Genomic DNA, 5,150 nt, shown 5'->3' with positions numbered 1-5,150 from the left:
AACATGTTTGTAAAGGATCATCACTAAGGTTTGAAAGAAAAGTGTCATCAACTAATGCTTCAATTAAATCCACATCAACAATTCCATCATCTGCACTGTGAGGTTGTTTGGCAATGTTGAAGATGCTCAGCTCCATAGTCATGTTGCCGAAGGACAACTGCATATTTTCGGTCATGCATTGAATGTGAGCATCCGCAGTTGCCAAGAAAGGTCGGCCTAGAATAATGGGGATGTGCTTCCTTGAATCCTGTATTGGTTGAGTGTCAATTACAATGAAATCAACAGGAAAATAAAACTTGTCTACCTAGATAAGCACGTCCTCCACAATACCACGAGGTATTTTCGTGGACCGATCTGCAAGCTGTAACACCACTAGAGTTGGGTGTAATTCTCCTAGTCCAAGTTTCACAAATACAGAATAAGGCAACAAATTTACACTAGCTCCTAAATCCAACAAAGCATTCTCAATTGGGGTTCCCTATGCTATATGAAATAGTAGGGGAGCCTGGGTCTTTACATTTTAAAGGAATTTTATGTTGGAGGATAGAACTAACGTTTTCTGTTAAAAATGCCTTCTTTTGAACATGCATATTTCTCTTTTTAGTACAAAGGTCTTTAAGAAACTTGGCATAAGATGGAACTTGTTTAATAGCATCAAGTAAAGGGATGTTAACACTTACCTGTTTGAAGATTTCAAGAATCTCACCTGTGGATTTTCCCTTCTTGCCTTTAGCTAACCTCTGGGGGAATGGAGCTTTGGGAACGTATTCTCGTGGGTTGGTTTCTTCTTTCTCCTCCGGTGATGAGTCGTCAACATTTATAAGTACAATTTGATTTTCTTTTGTCGCCGGCATCTCCACTTTGTTGTCGACTTCTTTTCCTTTTCGCAAGGTCATGACGGCTTTGACTTCTCCATATTGCTGTGGTGAACTGGTACTTGCTTCATGCACTCCTTTAGAGTTAGGCACTGGTTGACTTGGAAACTTGTCTTTCTCAACAGTCATTGCTAAGGTCTGAACTGAAGAAGCAAGTTGTCCCACCATCTTCTCGAGGCTTGAAACTGATTGAGCTTGTGAGTTGAAGTCTGCTCTCAACTCATTTCGTAGTCCATCAATGGTGCGGTTTTGTTGCTCAATCGTGGAGTGAGTAAGATTCTTGAGATTCTGGAATGAATCCTCCCATGGTCTGGGTTGAGAGAAATTCTGGTTCTGATTGTATGGTCTAAATGGTGGCTGAGAGGCTTGAGGATTTTGTGGAATTGGTGGAGCTGAAGCTGCTGGTCCATTCTGTTGGAATCCTTGAGACCATGAAAAATTGGGGTGGTCTCTCTATCCAGGGTTATATGTGTTGGAGTATGGGTTGTAATTTGAAGGCTTTCTCATTACACCTATGGCATTGGCTTGATCTGGATATGAGTCAGGGTCATATGGCTCTGTTGATTTAGCAGTCGATAACGATGCTATTTGTCGAGAGAGACCTTCAATTATTGCTTTGACTTCTTTAATTTCTGAACTAGATTCGCCAATGTGAACCTCATTCACTCCCTTAATTCTTCTAGTATTCCTGAGTGATCGACTTCGTTGTTGGGAATTATCCGCTTGTCGCTGGAAGAATTCCCAAATCTCTAATGCACTTTTTGACATTAGCTCTCCTCCACTTGTTGCCATTAGCCATTCTTGCACATTTAGTAGTAATCCCTCTAAAAAGTATTGGCATTGGTGCCATTTCTCGTACCCATGATGTGGACACTTCAAGAGTAGCCCATTGAATCTCTCCCATGTTTCGAAAAATTACTCGTCCTCTCTCTGGGTAAACTCTGAGATTTCCCTGCGAATAGCATTGGTTTTATGCACTGGGAAATATTTATTCAAAAATTTTGTTACCATTTGTTCCCATGATGCAATGCTATTAGCAGGCAATGTATTAAGCCATGAACGAGCTCTATTTTTTTAAAAAAATGGGAATAGTCTAAGTTTTACATCATCATCTGAAAAATTTTCATATTTAAAAGTTTGACAAATGGCATGAAAATCATTCAGATGATTATATGGATCCTCATTTTCTAGGCCATAAAATGTGGGAAGACAATTTAGCACACTAGGTTTTAATTCAAAACTCCTAGCAGCTACATTTGGGTATCTTATGCATGATGTGCTCAAATTTGCTAAAGGACTGAAATAATCCTTAAATGGCCTCTCCTGTGGTGCTTGTAAATCCATTTTATTTTTAACGTGCCTGTGTGTGCGAAGTGTTTTTTCTAATTCAAGGTCTATAGGTTCAAGATTAGGTAATAATGACCTATGACCATGTATGCAAAATAAATAAATAAAATAAAAATAAAGATGGGAACAAAACAAATAAAAATAAAGAAGAGGGAGAAATTACGATACTAACCTTATTGCGCTATTACAACCTTTCTATAAAAATACACAAAAATAAATATGTGAAATAAATTAACTAAAAATAAATTAATAAGATAAAAAATTACAAAGAAAAATAAATTAAAAATTAAATTACAGAATTTTAAAGAAGAGAAAAATAAAAGAAATACTAACCTTTAAATGTAGATTCACTCTTTTTTTCTTTTTTTTATAATAAAAAAATACAAGAAAACAAATAAAAGAAATTATTCACAAAAATTAATTCTATGAATTAAAATTACTTACCTCCACGGCAACGGCGCCAAAAACTTGTTGTGCAAATTTTAATGTACTCGCAAGCGCACGAATCTATTGTAGTATAGATCAATGGTGACGAGTGTCGATCCCACGAAGAGGTGGATTTTAATTATATGTAGAATTAATTTTGTAAATGGGTGGTTGAAATTGTGGTGGAAGTGATTTAAATTATCCTAAAATTGGAATTAAGATTCTAAAATTAGAATTGCAATGACGAGAATAAATTGAAGCGAAATCTATTGAAATGACGTACTTGGGTATCTGGATCCGTATCAACATGCATCATGGGCTAAATAATTCGTATTAATGCCAATTAAATCATGAGGGGGGAATCCACACCTCATGAGCCACGCTTTAATCAATATGGTGCTAAGGGCTTCTCGTGCCAAATAATAATAACCTTGTACTAGAGGGCCGGTGAAACCAAGGCGGTACTAGACAAGAATATTATTATTTGTCGACGAGAAGTCAAAACATCCACAAAAACTAGAGGGGAAGAGAAAATAAATTTACCAAATTAAGCCCATGACACATGTTGAGACTTCACCTTCAACCCAAGCTTGAAAGAAAATTAGCCACTCATAATTGAACTAGGGGCAAAATGAGAATTTATTAAAATACAAAGAAAATACAAGATGGAGAAGGAATTACAGAAAATGGATCCCAAAAATAGATTCAGAGATATCAAATTAGGGGGGGGAGGCCCCCTTTTTTATAGATACATTGAGTAAATTATGGTCATCGGATTAAAAACAGTTTGGACGCTCAGGATTGCGCCACGTCATCAGTCAACAGTCCACGGTTTGACCACGTGGATGAACAGTAACACGGTTTGACCCGGATGAACAGTAACGCGGTTTGGTTGAAAATAATCCTGTGTGATGCATGCACCGTACGCGAGATTTTTCGTCCACTGATATGCTGCCACGTCACCATCAACAGTACATAAGAATTTTAGTCCAATAGGATCGTGACACCTCATCAGTCAATGCCACATCATCGTCCGTCTATGTGAACAGTGCTGTGAACAGTAACGTATACAGTACCATATACGTGAATAGTACCATACATGTGAATAGTGCCATTTTTCCTTTTATGCTCCTCCTAAGGTTTTCGACCGTCTTGAGTTCAAAAGTGATGTCTGTTTTGCCGTCTGATCTCTCCTTTATTGTGAAATGACTATAATGCCCCTAAAATACATAAATTACTTAATTAAAATAAAACACACGTAATTAAATCACAAGAATGTTAAAAACATAAAAGTAAGGGTTGTTAGTAAGACTTGAAATGTAAAATGACGATTTTCTCCTTTATAAATATGCATTTTCTAACACTCTACAATGCTCAAGGTTGAAATAGCTAGATTCAAAGACTTCTTCGAGTACATGTGAATATGAGTTTAGTTTTCTGTTATAAATAAGATATATTGAATGACATTATCATGTAGTACACAACACATCTTGTATTACAAGATATAATCCCACAAAATATAATAGATCATCAATCTAACAAAATTATCACCTTCTATGAATTTATCTCACATAAACAAAATCATAATCATCTAAAGTATTAATAATTACACAACTGATAAACAATAATACTAACAAGTACACAAAAAATTAGAAGTTTTACATAAATAAAACCATCATGTAATGCACAACACGGTTTTAAATTACAAGATATAACCTGTAAAATATGATAGATCATTAATATAGAAAAATTGCCTTATCTTCTATGAAATAACAAAGTCATAATCATCTGAATTACTAACAATTACACAAGTAATAAGAAATAATACTAATAAGTACACAAAAGAAGTAGAAGTTTACACAAATAAAATCATATAAAATTTCACATATTCTGTGAATGAAATAGGATTGCTACCTACATATTTGGCGATTACGAGTAGTTCTTCCACACCTTCGACATTTACATTGTGATTTTTACTCTTCACCTGATACAAAGTTTCTTATTTGGTTGACCTTCCCCCGACAAATACTTGAAGAATCCACTACACAATCTTTTACTGTACTACTGATCTTTCACTCTTGTATTGCACCAATTAGATATACAAGTTCTGCATAAACTAATATAAAGGTCTCAGTAGTTTAAAACTTAAAAGTATAATATAACAAGAAATTGAGGATTTTCTTAAAACAACAATAACCTGCTTACAAGGCAATTATTCGAGCTAAAACTCTTTACAAGTACAAGTTCTTTCATGTAAATCAACATGACCATCCAAATAGCCATCTTTCACCATAAACTAGTAAAAGTCAATTGGTTATAAATTATAAAAAGTAGAAAACTCATATCTTTTATTCATTTCTTTTTCAGTCCATTTTGTCAATGTGATAGTCATGCTTATAGATGCATTTCTACGTTTCTAAAACCATTGTTGGAGCAAACATCTAATATGGTCCATCAATTTAACAATTGAAAAATCCTGAGCCTTTCTTAAAACAACATTCA

The 5,150-nt window shown here is 34.9% G+C and overlaps 1 non-coding gene across 1 annotated transcript; it reads left to right on the top strand.

Annotated features, from left to right (window-relative positions):
• The first annotated feature begins 1,731 nt into the window (after positions 1 to 1,731).
• Positions 1,732 to 1,835, top strand: LOC127898740 (small nucleolar RNA R71). The gene has a single exon (XR_008050588.1). It is a non-coding gene; the product is annotated as a small nucleolar RNA R71 (small nucleolar RNA).
• Positions 1,836 to 5,150: the final 3,315 nt, after the last annotated feature.

The sequence above is a fragment of the Citrus sinensis genome, chromosome 1 (assembly GCF_022201045.2).
Source record: "Citrus sinensis cultivar Valencia sweet orange chromosome 1, DVS_A1.0, whole genome shotgun sequence".
NCBI classification, from domain to species: Eukaryota; Viridiplantae; Streptophyta; class Magnoliopsida; order Sapindales; family Rutaceae; genus Citrus; species Citrus sinensis.
This window is presented reverse-complemented; position numbering and strand designations above follow the sequence as displayed.